Below are 16,924 nucleotides of genomic sequence, written 5' to 3' on the forward strand. Positions count from 1 at the left end.
TACCAGGAACGTATTATCACACCTCTTTTTTTTTTCTAGGTGTCTATTTGAAAGTGAAAAGAAGCAAGATATGGAATCCTCCAGTCAGTGGCAATAGAGGAATCAGAGAACTGGTAATTAATATTATTATTAATTACTGATAATGATCAGGCTAGTTTCTAGCTCTGGACTTTCAGAGGTGTGGTAATACCTTCCTAGTATATAAGAATACATGTCTAGTAGTACATATATTGGCTACAGATATTTCAGGGCATTGTAAATGCCTTTGCGTTCTGCACATGGATTCACTGCATTTACATTCCAACATACACATTCATCACCATCTCCCCTTTCCCAATAGGAAATTTTTGCTGTCATGTGGGCATTGTGGCAGGTATGGAGGGCCCTGTGGCCGGCATTGAGAGAAATGAGGTAACTGTGGCTGTCATGGGGCATTATGACTGGCAAAAGCAGAAATGAGGGCATTTTGGCTGGCATAGAGGACATTTTGGCGGTCATGGAGATATTGTGGCCGGGATAAGGGACATTGTGGGTAAAATGGGTTCAAAGTGGCTCTTATGGGAGTATTATGGCTTGCATTTAGGCATTGTTGCTTGAATAGGAGCCATTATGGCTGGCGTTGGAGCATTCCAGATGGAATAAGGCATATAGCGGGTGTCATGTGGGTATTGTGGCTTAAATTAGCAGCATTATGGTTAGAACAAGGCCATTCTAGTTTGCATAGGCTAATAGTGGCATTGTGACTGTCATGGAGGGCATTGTGGCTGACATGTGCCATCATTGCTGGCATAGGGATTTGTGACTGTCATGTGGACATTGTGGTTGACAAAGAGGAAATGAGTACATTGTAGCTGGCATGAAGGGCTTTGTTTTTAGGCAAATGAGAGTGTCATATGGGCATTGATTATATGTAGCTGTCATTGTGTCCTTGTGGTTGGCATAAGGGGCATTGGCAGCATTGTTACTGGCTGTTATGGTGGCATTTTGACTGGAATAATAGACATATCGGGTGTTATTGTGGCTGGCATGGGGGCTTTGTGGTTGTCATGTTGTCATTGTTTTTGGCCAAGGGTGAAATGAGGGCGTTGTGACTGGCATGGATGGTATTGTGTCTCGCAAAAGGGGATGTGAGGACATTTTGGCTGTCATGGAGGCAATATGTTTGGTATACGGGCATTGGAGGTTTGTGGTTGTCGTTTTGGCAATGTGGCTGGCATAAGGGGTATTGTTTCCGGGATTAAGTACATTGTATCTGGCATTGTGGCTGGAATGTGGAATTATGGCTGGCATGAGGGCTTTGTGGTTGCCTTGGGTATATTGTGGTTGGCTAAAAGGAAATTAAGGGCATTCTGGCTGGCATGGAGGTCATTGTAACTGGCAAAGGAGGAAGTGAGGGCATTTTGGTTATAGTGGGGATTCGTGGCTGGCATAAGGGCATTAAAGGCTTTTGCTGGTCAAAGAGGCATTGTGGCGAGCATAAGGTGCATTGACAGCATTGTTGCTTTAATAAAGTACATTGTGGCTGGCATGGGGGATTTGTGACTGGGAAAATAGATATAGCTGTTGTCATTTTGGCATTGTAGATTGCACAGGGGCATTGTGGGTGGTATGGAGACTTTCCTTTTGGAAAGGTGGCGATGAGGGCATTCTGGCTGCCATGAATTTAATTGTGGCTGTAATAAAGACATAGTGGCTGAGATAAGAGATATTGTGGGTGTCATAGTGGCATATTGGCTCTTATGGTGAGCATTGTGACTGGAAAATATGAGTTTTTGCTGGCATGGAGCACTATAGCTGGTATAAAGATTATGATGGTCTTCATGGGGCAATGAGACTGATTAGAGGATCATTAAGCTTATTGCAGTTGTCTTTGAGGAATTCTAATTTAGTGTGGCTGTCATGGGGGCATTTTAATAGTTATGAAGGTGTTAGGGCTGGCATGGAGGGCATTGAGGTATTTATGTGGGCATTGTGGCTGGTAAAATGGGCAATGAGAGCATTGTAATTATCATTGGGGCATTTTGGCCATTGTAGGGCAATAGTTTCTGTCATGGGCACTGTGGCTCTCATGTGGGCTTTATTGTGAGTTTCATGGGGTATTGTAAAGGATCTGCCAGGCACAGCTTCGGGGTTAACTCCCAGAATTAATCAGTCAGCACCTGAGGCTACATCCCTGAGACTGACTCCTGCTTCCACCACTGTGGCTGGCAGGCTTAGGAGTGGGAGAGCCTATCGTAACCTGGCCAGACTCAGCTAGCTCCCGCCCTCGGTCTATTTAAGCCTGCCCTTCCTGTCCCTCTGGGCTTGTGATTCTTTTCTTGTGGTTTCCTGGCCCAGCTACAGCTCCTACTATTTTTGATCCTGCTCCCTACAGACCCTGGCTTACCGACTACTCTTCTGCTCTTCGTTTTGTACCTCGCACACTCCTGGCTTGACTCGGCTCGTTCACCACTCTGGTTGCTCACGGTGTTGCCGTGGGCAACTGCCCCTTTTCCTTGCTTGTGTTCCTCTGTATGTTTGTCGTGTTTGTCGTGCACTTACTGAGCGCAGGGACCGCCGCCCAGTTGTACCCCGTCACCTAGGGCGGGTCGTTGCAAGTAGGCAGGGACAGAGTGGCGGGTAGATTAGGGCTCACTTGTCCGTCTCCCTACCCCCCGCCATTACATCATCACAAGCCCATACCTAGTCTACCCTGGTCCCTGACACCACTATGGATCCCCGTGAGACCCTGGCTCAGCAAATGCAGGGTCTCTCCCTACAAGTCCAGGCCCTGGCTCAGAGGGTCAACCAGCCTGATGCTACCTTGGTAGTTCCCTTCACCGCACCTCTTGAACCCCACCTCAAGTTGCCCGACCGGTTCTCAGGGGACCGGAGGGCTTTTCTCTCCTTTCGGGAGAGTTGTAGGCTTTACTTTCGTTTAAAGCCTCATTCCTCAGGTTCTGAGAGCCAGCGGGTGGGTATAATTATGTCCCGGCTCCAGGAAGGGCCCCAAGAGTGGGCCTTCTCCTTGGCTCCTGACGCCCCTGAACTTTCCTCCGTTGATTTTTTTTTTCTGCTCTCGGACTTATTTATGACGAGACTGACAGGACTGCCTTTGCCGAGAGTCAGCTGGTGACCGTAAGTCAGGGTAAGAGACCTGTTGAGGAGTATTGCTCTGACTTTCGGAAGTGGTGCGTAGCTTCTCGGTGGAATGACCCTGCTTTAAGCTGCCAGTTTAGGTTGGGTCTGTCGAATGCCCTGAAAGACCTGCTAGTTAGCTATCCCTCTTCTGACTCCCTAGACCAGGTTATGGCTTTAGCGGTACGACTTGACCGACGTCTCAGGGAACGACAACGTGAACGTTTATGTGTTTTCTCCTCCGACTCCCCCATGATGCCTCCCGAAGCTCCGTTGCTTCGTTCCTCCCCTAAAGATTCAGAGATACCTTTGCAACTCGGGGCCTCCGTGTCCCCCCAACAACGTAGAGAATTCTGCAGGAAGAATGGTCTCTGCTTCTACTGTGGGGACGACAAGCATCAAGTGAACAACTGTCCTAAGCGTAAGATTGCAGCCAGAGAACTTCCGCGTCTAAGTGATCATCGGGGAGGTCACTTGGGCGCACAGGTATTTCCCGTAAATAGGAAACGTACTAAGATCTTGCTTCCCTTTCAGGTCTCTTTTGGTGGTAGGTCTGCTACCGGCAGTGCCTTCGTGGATTCAGGGTCCTCTACTAATATCATGTCTGTGGAATTTGCTATGTCTCTTGCTATGCCTCTGATTGATTTGCCTAAACCTGTCCCGGTAGTGGGTATCGACTCCACTCCTCTTGCTAATGGTTATTTTACACAGCATACCCCTGTTTTTGAACTCCTTGTTGGCTCCATGCATTTGGAGCAATGCTCTGTACTGTTGATGCAGGGATTATCGTACGATTTGGTTCTAGGTCTTCCCTGGTTGCAGTTGCATAATCCCACGTTTGACTGGAATACTGGGGAGCTAACCAAATGGGGTAATGAATGTTGTACGTCATGTTTTTCTGTTAATTCTATTTCTCCCCCTAAGGAGGCGAATACGCTACCCGAGTTTGTTCAGGACTTCGCTGATGTTTTCTCTAAGGAGGCCTCCGAAGTGTTACCTCCTCATAGAGAATACGATTGCGCTATCGAATTGGTACCAGGAGCTAAGCTTCCTAAGGGCAGGATATTTAATCTTTCTTGTCCCGAACGTGAAGCCATGAGAGTGTATATCCAGGAATCCCTGGCCAAGGGTTACATTCGTCCCTCTTCTTCACCGGTAGGTGCTGGCTTCTTCTTCGTAGGGAAGAAGGATGGTGGTCTTAGGCCATGCATTGACTACCATAGCCTGAATAAGGTCACGGTAAGGAACCAGTATCCACTTCCTTTGATTCCTGATCTCTTTAATCAGGTTCAGGGGGCCCAATGGTTTTCTAAATTGGATCTACGGGGGGCGTATAACCTTATTCGCATCAAAGAGGGGGATGAGTGGAAGACTGCGTTTAACACGCCCGAAGGCCATTTCGAATACCTCGTCATGCCCTTTGGGTTGTGTAATGCCCCGGCGGTCTTCCAGAATTTCATAAATGAGATTTTGAGAAATTACCTGGGGATATTTCTGGTAGTGTACCTTGATGACATGCTGGTGTTTTCCAAGGACTGGTCCTCCCACATTGAGCATGTCAGGAAGGTGCTCCAGGTCCTTCGGGAAAACAAACTGTTTGCCAAAACCGAAAAATGTGTGTTTGGGGTACAGGAGATTCCATTTTTGGGTCAAATCCTCACTCCTCATGAATTGCGCATGGACCCCGCCAAGGTTCAGGCTGTGGCGGAATGGGTCCAACCTGCCTCCCTGAAGGCGTTACAGTGTTTTTTGGGGTTCTTTAATTATTACAGGAGATTTATTGCTAACTTCTCGGTCATCGCTAAGCCCCTTATGGACCTCACTCGCAAAGGTGCTGATCTCCTCCACTGGCCTCCTAAGGCTGTCCAGGCTTTTGAGGTTATTAAGAAGTGCTTTATCTCGGCCCCGGTGCTGGTTCAGCCCAACCAAATGGAGCCATTTATCGTGGAAGTTGACGCATCTGAGGTGGGAGTGGGGGCTGTCTTGTCCCAGGGTACCGGGTCCCTCACCCATCTCCGCCCCTGTGCCTACTTCTCCAGGAAGTTTTCGCCAACTGAAAGTAACTAGGATATTGGCAACCGCGAACTCTTAGCCATTAAATGGGCATTTGAAGAGTGGCGCCACTTCCTGGAGGGGGCTAGGCACCAGGTAACGGTCCTTACCGACCACAAGAATCTGGTTTTCCTAGAATCTGCCCGGAGGCTAAACCCGAGACAAGCTCGATGGGCGTTATTTTTTACCAGATTCAATTTTTTGGTTACCTATAGGGCTGGGTCTAAAAATATTAAGGCTGATGCACTGTCGCGTAGCTTCATGGCCAGCCCTCCTTCGGAGGAAGATCCTGCTTGTATTTTGCCTCCAGGTATAATCATTTCCTCGATCGATTCTGATTTAGTCTCTGATATTGCTGCTGATCAAGGTTCAGCTCCCGGGAACCTTCCTGAGAACAAGCTGTTTGTTCCCCTGCAATTCCGGCTAAGGGTACTTAGGGAAAATCATGACTCCGCACTATCTGGCCATCCAGGCATCCTGGGTACCAAACACCTCATTACCAGAAATTATTGGTGGCCTGGGTTGCCTAAAGACGTTAAGGCCTACGTCGCCGCTTGTGAGGTTTGTGCTAGGTCCAAGACTCCCAGGTCCCGACCAGCGGGCTTACTGCGTTCGTTGCCCATTCTCCAGAGACCTTGGACACATATCTCCATGGATTTTATCACCAATTTGCCTCCATCCCAAGGCAAGTCGGTGGTGTGGGTGGTGGTGGACCGCTTCAGTAAGATGTGCCACTTTGTGCCCCTCAAGAAACTACCCAACGCCAAGACGTTGGCTACCTTGTTTGTCAAACACATCCTGCGTCTCCATGGGGTCCCTGTCAATATTGTTTCGGACAGAGGGGTACAATTTGTTTCATTGTTTTGGAGAGCCTTCTGTATGAAGTTGGGGATTGATCTGTCCTTCTCCTCTGCCTTCCATCCTGAAACCAATGGCCAAACGGAGAGGACTAATCAATCTCTAGAACAATACTTAAGGTGTTTTGTCTCTGACTGTCAATTTGATTGGGTCTCTTTCATTCCCCTCGCCGAATTTTCCCTTAATAACCGGGTCAGTAACTCGTCAGGGGTCTCTCCCTTTTTTTGTAATTTTGGGTTTAATCCACGGTTCTCCTCCGTTTCACCTGGTAGTTCCAACAATCCCGAGGTAGAGGTCGTTCATCGGGAACTGTGCACAGTCTGGGCCCAGGTTCAGAAAAACCTAGAGGTGTCCCAGAGCGTACAAAAAACTCAGGCTGATAAAAAACGTTCTGCTAACCCCCCGTTTATGGTCGGGGATCTGGTGTGGTTGTCGTCTAGGAACTTGCGTCTCAAGGTTCCGTCCAAGAAGTTTGCTCCCCGGTTTATTGGGCCATATAAGGTCATTGAGGTCCTCAATCCTGTCTCCTTCCGGCTGGAGTTACCCCCGTCTTTTCGTATACACGACGTGTTTCATGCCTCCCTCCTCAAACACTGTTCCCCGTCCTTGGCTCCCTCGAGGAGACCTCCTGTTCCCGTCCTCACCCCTGAGGGGGTGCAATTCGAGGTGGCCAGGATTGTGGACATCAAGATGGTCCAAGGCTCCCTCCAGTACCTCGTCCATTGGAGAGGATACGGGCCCGAGGAGAGGACTTGGGTACCCGCCCGGGATGTTCACGCTGGGGTATTGGTCAGGAGGTTCCACCTGCATTTCCCCAGTAAGCCAGGTCCACTTAGAAAGGGTCCGGTGGCCCCTCATAAAAGGGGGGTACTGTAAAGGATCTGCCAGGCACAGCTTCGGGGTTAACTCCCAGAATTAATCAGTCAGCACCTGAGGCTACATCCCTGAGACTGACTCCTGCTTCCACCACTGTGGCTGGCAGGCTTAGGAGTGGGAGAGCCTATCGTAACCTGGCCAGACTCAGCTAGCTCCAGCCCTCGGTCTATTTAAGCCTGCCCTTCCTGTCCCTCTGGGCTTGTGATTCTTTTCTTGTGGTTTCCTGGCCCAGCTACAGCTCCTGCTATTTTTGATCCTGCTCCATACAGACCCTGGCTTACCGACTACTCTTCTGCTCTTCGTTTTGTACCTCGCACACTCCTGGCTTGACTCGGCTCGTTCACCACTCTGGTTGCTCACGGTGTTGCCGTGGGCAACTGCCCCTTTTCCTTGCTTGTGTTCCTTTGTATGTTTGTCGTGTTTGTCGTGCACTTACTGAGCGCAGGGACCGCCACCCAGTTGTACCCCGTCGCCTAGGGCGGGTCGTTGCAAGTAGGCAGGGACAGAGTGGCGGGTAGATTAGGGCTCACTTGTCCGTCTCCCTACCCCCCGCCATTACAGGTATTGTGACTGGGATTATGAACATTGTGGATGTCATGAGGGCATTTTGAGGAGATAAGGAATATTGCAGATGGGGGTTTAGTAAATTTCATGGAGTCATTGTGGCTGGCAAGATGACATTTTTGACTGTCATAGGGCATTATAGTTGTCATAGGGGCACTGAGGCCATTGTGGTTGTCATGGTTTTATTGCGGTTGGCTAAGGGGGGCATTGAGGGCAATCTGTCTGGAATAAGGGGAATTGTGAGAGGTATAAAGGATACTGGGGACATTGTAGCTGTAATGGGGGCATTTTGGTTTGGATATGGGATATTGCTGATTTCATATAAGCATGTTGTCTGTGACGGGGTACTTTGACTGTCATGGTGTTTTTGTGGTTAGTTAGCATTGTGGCTGGCATGGATGAAATTGTGGCTAACATTGGGGGCATTTTAACTGGGATAAGGGACATATTAGGGGTCATGAGGGCATTGTGTCTGGCAGGTGTTATGGCTAGCATGGGGATTTGTATCTGTCATGTGCTAGTTGGCAAAGGGGGAAGTGAGCACATTGTTGCTTTTTATTGCAGCATAGTGGCACGTAAAGGGATATTGCCAGTTTTTAAATACCACTTGGGCATAGGGGCTGGCTTAAAGGGCATTGATTATTGCATGGAAGAGAGTTGATTGTGACTTAAAAGGAGGAAATATGGCTGGCATAAGGCATAGTGGCTCTTATAAGAACCTGGTGGCTGGCATGGGGCATAGTAAATGGCATAAGGTACTTTGTGGGTGTTATGGGGACATTATGGCTGGCCTGAAGAGCATTGTGGCTTTTTTTTGGGTATTGTGGCTGGTATAGAGGGCACTCTGGTTGTCATGTGGGAATTTTGGTTGGCCTAGCAGGTACTGTGGCTTACATAGGGTTCATTAAAGGCATTGTGGTTGTCATGGGGAAAGGTGGATGGCACTGAGGACTTTGTGGCAGGTACTGCAGCTTTTTAGGTATTGTTGTTCTCAAACGGGCATTGTGCTGTGATTGGAACATTGTGACTGTTGTGACTTCTTAATTCAGGAGAGCAAAGAAGAAAAAATAACTTTACTCAAAAGGGTTTTTGTTCCAGGAGGCATAAGTTAAGTGAGAAATGGTTACTTATACTTTTGGGTAAAAGTATATTTTCAGTCTTTTGTGGGGCTAATAAATGTTAATAAAATTACTCTTGAAAGTATTATCATTACGTTAAGTAGGTGTGATAGAAATAATTCACACAGTTTTGATAATAAAATGATTTTGAGTTGGATTTCCCTGGTCAGGTTGTGTTTGGTTTGTGGTTTGCAAAAGGCTTTTTTTTTCAATAGTAATTGTTCTTGTTAGATATTCTTGAGAATGTGATTGGTGAGTAAATTAGGGAATGTGGTCAGAGAAATTTCTATGCTACTTGTGGCTTCTAGTCAGGATGGGGTGGTCGGTGCAGATTCTTGGATAGGAATTCTTCAGGTGGGATCTCTAGTTTGGCTCATCAGAAGGTATCCCAGAAAGGGTTCAATTGCCCTTTAAAAATTACTTTTGTTTTATGAGAAACTAGGCACACTAACATCTCTTTACTCATCCAATACATCTATAGCATATACCAGGAATGTATTATCACACCTCTTTTTTTTTTCTAGGTGTCTATTTGAAAGTGAAAAGAAGCAAGATATGGAATCCTCCAGTCAGCGGCAATAGAGGAATCAGAGAACTGGTAATTAATATTATTATTAATTACTGATAATGATCAGGCTAGTTTCTAGCTATGGACTTTCAGAGGTGTGGTAATACCTTCCTAGTATATAAGAATACATGTCTAGTAGTACATATATTGGCTACAGATATTTCAGGGCATTGTAAATGCCTTTGCGTTCTGCACATGGATTCACTGCATTTACATTACAACATACACATTCATCACCATCTCCCCTTTCCCAATAGGAAATTTTTGCTGTCATGTGGGCATTGTGGCAGGTATGGAGGGCCCTGTGGCCGGCATTGAGAGAAATGAGGTAACTGTGACTGTCATGGGGCATTATGACTGGCAAAAGCAGAAATGAGGGCATTTTGGCTGGCATAGAGGACATTTTGGCTGTCATGGAGATATTGTGGCCGGGATAAGGGACATTGTGGGTAAAATGGGTTCAAAGTGGCTCTTATGGGAGTATTATGGCTTGCATTTAGGCATTGTTGCTTGAATGGGAGCCATTATGGCTGGCGTTGGAGCATTCCAGATGGAATAAGGCATATAGTGGGTGTCATGTGGGCATTTTGGCTTAAATTAGCAGCATTATGGTTAGAACAAGGCCATTCTAGTTTGCATAGGCTAATAATGGCATTGTGACTGTCATGGAGGGCATTGTGGCTGACATGTGCCATCATTGCTGGCATAGGGATTTGTGACTGTCATGTGGACATTGTGGTTGACAAAGAGGAAATGAGTACATTGTAGCTGGCATGAAGGGCTTTGTTTTTAGGCAAATGAGAGCATTTTGTCTGTCATATGGGCATTGATTATATGTAGCTGTCATTGTGTCCTTGTGGTTGGCATAAGGGGCATTGGCAGCATTGTTACTGGCTGTTATGGTGGCATTTTGACTGGAATAATAGACATATCGGGTGTTATTGTGGCTGGCATGGGGGCTTTGTGGTTGTCATGTTGTCATTGTTTTTGGCCATGGGTGAAGTGAGGGCGTTGTGACTGGCATGGATGGTATTGTGTCTCGCAAAAGGGGATGTGAGGACATTTTGGCTGTCATGGAGGCAATATGTTTGGTATACGGGCATTGGAGGTTTGTGGTTGTCGTTTTGGCAATGTGGCTGGCATAAGGGGTATTGTTTCCGGGATTAAGTACATTGTATCTGGCATTGTGGCTGGATTGTGGAATTATGGCTGGCATGAGGGCTTTGTGGTTGCCTTGGGGATATTGTGGTTGGCTAAAAGGAAATTAAGGGCATTCTGGCTGGCATGGAGGTCATTGTAACTGGCAAAGGAGGAAGTGAGGGCATTTTGGTTATAGTGGGGATTCGTGGCTGGCATAAGGGCATTAAAGGCTTTTGCTGGTCAAAGAGGCATTGTGGCGAGCATAAGGTGCATTGACAGCATTGTTGCTTTAATAAACTACATTCTGGCTGGCATGGGGGATTTGTGACTGGGAAAATGGATATAGCTGTTGTCATTTTGGCATTGTACATTGCACAGGCGCATTGTGGGTGGTATGGAGACTTTCCTTTTGGAAAGGTGGCGATGAGGGCATTCTGGCTGGCATGAATTTAATTGTGCCTGTAATAAGGACATAGTGGCTGAGATAAGAGATATTGTGGGTGTCATGGTGGCATATTGGCACTTATGGTGAGCATTGTGACTGGAAAATATGAGTTTTTGCTGGCATGGAGCACTATAGCTGGTATAAAGGATATGATGGCCTTCATGGGGCAATGAGACTGATTAGAGGATCATTAACCTTATTGCAGTTGTCTTTGAGGAATTCTAATTCAGTGTGGCTGTCATGGGGGCATTTTAATAGTTATGAAGGTGTTAGGGCTGGCATGGAGGGCATTTAGGTATTTATGTGGGCATTGTGGCTGGTAAAATGGGCAATGAGAGCATTGTAATTGTCATTGGGGAATTTTGGCCATTGTAGGGCAATAGTTTCTGTCATGGGCACTGTGGCTCTCATGTGGGCTTTATTGTGAGTTTCATGGGGTATTGTGACTGGGATTATGAACATTGTGGATGTCATGAGGGCATTTTGAGGAGATAAGGAATATTGCAGATGGGGGTTTAGTAAATTTCATGGAGTCATTGTGGCTGGCAAGATGACATTTTTGACTGTCATAGGGCATTATAGTTGTCATAGGGGCACTGAGGCCATTGTGGTTGTCATGGTTTTATTGCGGTTGGCTAAGGGGGGCATTGAGGGCAATCTGTCTGGAATAAGGGGAATTGTGAGAGGTATAAAGGATACTGGGGACATTGTAGCTGTAATGGGGGCATTTTGGTTTGGATATGGGATATTGCTGATTTCATATAAGCATGTTGTCTGTGACGGGGTACTTTGACTGTCATGGTGTTTTTGTGGTTAGTTAGCATTGTGGCTGGCATGGATGAAATTGTGGCTAACATTGGGGGCATTTTAACTGGGATAAGGGACATATTAGGGGTCATGAGGGCATTGTGTCTGGCAGGTGTTATGGCTAGCATGGGGATTTGTATCTGTCATGTACTAGTTGGCAAAGGGGGAAGTGAGCACATTGTTGCTTTTTATTGCAGCATAGTGGCACGTAAAGGGATATTGCCAGTTTTTAAATACCACTTGGGCATAGGGGCTGGCTTAAAGGGCATTGATTATTGCATGGAAGAGAGTTGATTGTGACTTAAAAGGAGGAAATATGGCTGGCATAAGGCATAGTGGCTCTTATAAGAACCTGGTGGCTGGCATGGGGCATAGTAAATGGCATAAGGTACTTTGTGGGTGTTATGGGGACATTATGGCTGGCCTGAAGAGCATTGTGGCTTTTTTTGGGGTATTGTGGCTGGTATAGAGGGCACTCTGGTTGTCATGTGGGAATTTTGGTTGGCCTAGCAGGTACTGTGGCTTGCATAGGGTTCATTAAAGGCATTGTGGTTGTCATGGGGAAAGGTGGATGGCACTGAGGACTTTGTGGCAGGTACTGCAGCTTTTTAGGTATTGTTGTTCTCAAACGGGCATTGTGCTGTGATTGGAACATTGTGACTGTCGTGACTTCTTAATTCAGGAGAGCAAAGAAGAAAAAATTACTTTACTCAAGGGTTTTTGTTCCAGGAGGCATAAGTTAAGTGAGAAATGGTTACTTATACTTTTGGGTAAAAGTATATTTTCAGTCTTTTGTGGGGCTAATAAATGTTAATAAAATTACTCTTGAAAGTATTATCATTACGTTAAGTAGGTGTGATAGAAATAATTCACACAGTTTTGATAATAAAATGATTTTGAGTTGGATTTCCCTGGTCAGGTTGTGTTTGGTTTGTGGTTTGCAAAAGGCTTTTTTTTTCAATAGTAATTGTTCTTGTTAGATATTCTTGAGAATGTGATTGGTGAGTAAATTAGGGAATGTGGTCAGAGACATTTCTATGCTACTTGTGGCTTCTAGTCAGGATGGGGTGGTCGGTGCAGATTCTTGGATAGGAATTCTTCAGGTGGGATCTCTAGTTTGGCTCATCAGAAGGTATCCCAGAAAGGGTTCAATTGCCCTTTAAAAATTACTTTTGTTTTATGAGAAACTAGGCACACTAACATCTCTTTACTCATCCAATACATCTATAGCATATACCAGGAATGTATTATCACACCTCTTTTTTTTTTCTAGGTGTCTATTTGAAAGTGAAAAGAAGCAAGATATGGAATCCTCCAGTCAGCGGCAATAGAGGAATCAGAGAACTGGTAATTAATATTATTATTAATTACTGATAATGATCAGGCTAGTTTCTAGCTATGGACTTTCAGAGGTGTGGTAATACCTTCCTAGTATATAAGAATACATGTCTAGTAGTACATATATTGGCTACAGATATTTCAGGGCATTGTAAATGCCTTTGCGTTCTGCACATGGATTCACTGCATTTACATTACAACATACACATTCATCACCATCTCCCCTTTCCCAATAGGAAATTTTTGCTGTCATGTGGGCATTGTGGCAGGTATGGAGGGCCCTGTGGCCGGCATTGAGAGAAATGAGGTAACTGTGGCTGTCATGGGGCATTATGACTGGCAAAAGCAGAAATGAGGGCATTTTGGCTGGCATAGAGGACATTTTGGCTGTCATGGAGATATTGTGGCCGGGATAAGGGACATTGTGGGTAAAATGGGTTCAAAGTGGCTCTTATGGGAGTATTATGGCTTGCATTTAGGCATTGTTGCTTGAATGGGAGCCATTATGGCTGGCGTTGGAGCATTCCAGATGGAATAAGGCATATAGTGGGTGTCATGTGGGCATTTTGGCTTAAATTAGCAGCATTATGGTTAGAACAAGGCCATTCTAGTTTGCATAGGCTAATAATGGCATTGTGACTGTCATGGAGGGCATTGTGGCTGACATGTGCCATCATTGCTGGCATAGGGATTTGTGACTGTCATGTGGACATTGTGGTTGACAAAGAGGAAATGAGTACATTGTAGCTGGCATGAAGGGCTTTGTTTTTAGGCAAATGAGAGCACTTTGTCTGTCATATGGACATTGATTATATGTAGCTGTCATTGTGTCCTTGTGGTTGGCATAAGGGGCATTGGCAGCATTGTTACTGGCTGTTATGGTGGCATTTTGACTGGAATAATAGACATATCGGGTGTTATTGTGGCTGGCATGGGGGCTTTGTGGTTGTCATGTTGTCATTGTTTTTGGCCATGGGTGAAGTGAGGGCGTTGTGACTGGCATGGATGGTATTGTGTCTCGCAAAAGGGGATGTGAGGACATTTTGGCTGTCATGGAGGCAATATGTTTGGTATACGGGCATTGGAGGTTTGTGGTTGTCGTTTTGGCAATGTGGCTGGCATAAGGGGTATTGTTTCCGGGATTAAGTACATTGTATCTGGCATTGTGGCTGGATTGTGGAATTATGGCTGGCATGAGGGCTTTGTGGTTGCCTTGGGGATATTGTGGTTGGCTAAAAGGAAATTAAGGGCATTCTGGCTGGCATGGAGGTCATTGTAACTGGCAAAGGAGGAAGTGAGGGCATTTTGGTTATAGTGGGGATTCGTGGCTGGCATAAGGGCATTAAAAGCTTTTGCTGGTCAAAGAGGCATTGTGGCGAGCATAAGGTGCATTGACAGCATTGTTGCTTTAATAAACTACATTCTGGCTGGCATGGGGGATTTGTGACTGGGAAAATGGATATAGCTGTTGTCATTTTGGCATTGTACATTGCACAGGCGCATTGTGGGTGGTATGGAGACTTTCCTTTTGGAAAGGTGGCGATGAGGGCATTCTGGCTGGCATGAATTTAATTGTGGCTGTAATAAGGACATAGTGGCTGAGATAAGAGATATTGTGGGTGTCATGGTGGCATATTGGCTCTTATGGTGAGCATTGTGACTGGAAAAATATGAGTTTTTGCTGGCATGGAGCACTATAGCTGGTATAAAGGATATGATGGCCTTCATGGGGCAATGAGACTGATTAGAGGATCATTAAGCTTATTGCAGTTGTCTTTGAGGAATTCTAATTCAGTGTGGCTGTCATGGGGGCATTTTAATAGTTATGAAGGTGTTAGGGCTGGCATGGAGGGCATTTAGGTATTTATGTGGGCATTGTGGCTGGTAAAATGGGCAATGAGAGCATTGTAATTGTCATTGGGGCATTTTGGCCATTGTAGGGCAATAGTTTCTGTCATGGGCACTGTGGCTCTCATGTGGGCTTTATTGTGAGTTTCATGGGGTATTGTGACTGGGATTATGAACATTGTGGATGTCATGAGGGCATTTTGAGGAGATAAGGAATATTGCAGATGGGGGTTTAGTAAATTTCATGGAGTCATTGTGGCTGGCAAGATGACATTTTTGACTGTCATAGGGCATTATAGTTGTCATAGGGGCACTGAGGCCATTGTGGTTGTCATGGTTTTATTGCGGTTGGCTAAGGGGGGCATTGAGGGCAATCTGTCTGGAATAAGGGGAATTGTGAGAGGTATAAAGGATACTGGGGACATTGTAGCTGTAATGGGGGCATTTTGGTTTGGATATGGGATATTGCTGATTTCATATAAGCATGTTGTCTGTGACGGGGTACTTTGACTGTCATGGTGTTTTTGTGGTTAGTTAGCATTGTGGCTGGCATGGATGAAATTGTGGCTAACATTGGGGGCATTTTAACTGGGATAAGGGACATATTAGGGGTCATGAGGGCATTGTGTCTGGCAGGTGTTATGGCTAGCATGGGGATTTGTATCTGTCATGTGCTAGTTGGCAAAGGGGGAAGTGAGCACATTGTTGCTTTTTATTGCAGCATAGTGGCTCGTAAAGGGATATTGCCAGTTTTTAAATACCACTTGGGCATAGGGGCTGGCTTAAAGGACATTGATTATTGCATGGAAGAGAGTTGATTGTGACTTAAAAGGAGGAAATATGGCTGGCATAAGGCATAGTGGCTCTTATAAGAACCTGGTGGCTGGCATGGGGCATAGTAAATGGCATAAGGTACTTTGTGGGTGTTATGGGGGCATTATGGCTGGCCTGAAGAGCATTGTGGCTTTTTTTGGGGTATTGTGGCTGGTATAGAGGGCACTCTGGTTGTCATGTGGGAATTTTGGTTGGCCTAGCAGGTACTGTGGCTTGCATAGGGTTCATTAAAGGCATTGTGGTTGTCATGGGGAAAGGTGGTTGGCACTGAGGACTTTGTGGCAGGTACTGCAGCTTTTTAGGTATTGTTGTTCTCAAACGGGCATTGTGCTGTGATTGGAACATTGTGACTGTCGTGACTTCTTAATTCAGGAGAGCAAAGAAGAAAAAATAACTTTACTCAAAAGGGTTTTTGTTCCAGGAGGCATAAGTTAAGTGAGAAATGGTTACTTATACTTTTGGGTAAAAGTATATTTTCAGTCTTTTGTGGGGCTAATAAATGTTAATAAAATTACTCTTGAAAGTATTATCATTACGTTAAGTAGGTGTGATAGAAATAATTCACACAGTTTTGATAATAAAATGATTTTGAGTTGGATTTCCCTGGTCAGGTTGTGTTTGGTTTGTGGTTTGCAAAAGGCTTTTTTTTCAATAGTAATTGTTCTTGTTAGATATTCTTGAGAATGTGATTGGTGAGTAAATTAGAGAATGTGGTCAGAGACATTTCTATGCTACTTGTGGCTTCTAGTCAGGATGGGGTGGTCGGTGCAGATTCTTGGATAGGAATTCTTCAGGTGGGATCTCTAGTTTGGCTCATCAGAAGGTATCCCAGAAAGGGTTCAATTGCCCTTTAAAAATTACTTTTGTTTTATGAGAAACTAGGCACACTAACATCTCTTTACTCATCCAATACATCTATAGCATATACCAGGAACGTATTATCACACCTCTTTTTTTTCTTTCTAGGTGTCTATTTGAAAGTGAAAAGAAGCAAGATATGGAATCCTCCAGTCAGAGGCAATAGAGGAATCAGAGAACTGGTAATTAATATTATTATTAATTACTGATAATGATCAGGCTAGTTTCTAACTCTGGACTTTCAGAGGTGTGGTAATACCTTCCTAGTATATAAGAATACATGTCTAGTAGTACATATATTGGCTACAGATATTTCAGGGCTTTGTAAATGCCTTTGCGTTCTGCACATGGATTCACTGCATTTACATTCCAACATACACATTCATCACCATCTCCCCTTTCCCAATAGGAAATTTTTGCTGTCATGTGGGCATTGTGGCAGGTATGGAGGGCCCTGTGGCCGGCATTGAGAGAAATGAGGTAACTGTGGCTGTCATGGGG

The 16,924-nt window shown here is 45.4% G+C and overlaps 1 long non-coding RNA gene across 1 annotated transcript; it reads left to right on the forward strand.

The window, feature by feature from the left end:
• The first annotated feature begins 71 nt into the window (after positions 1-71).
• LOC142761137 (uncharacterized) lies at positions 72-16,601 on the forward strand. Its single transcript, XR_012883515.1, has 4 exons — positions 72-113; positions 9,110-9,183; positions 12,819-12,892; positions 16,532-16,601. It is a non-coding gene; the product is annotated as an uncharacterized LOC142761137 (long non-coding RNA).
• Positions 16,602-16,924: the final 323 nt, after the last annotated feature.

Source organism: Rhinoderma darwinii, chromosome 4, assembly GCF_050947455.1.
Source record: "Rhinoderma darwinii isolate aRhiDar2 chromosome 4, aRhiDar2.hap1, whole genome shotgun sequence".
Lineage (NCBI taxonomy): Eukaryota > Metazoa > Chordata > Amphibia > Anura > Rhinodermatidae > Rhinoderma > Rhinoderma darwinii.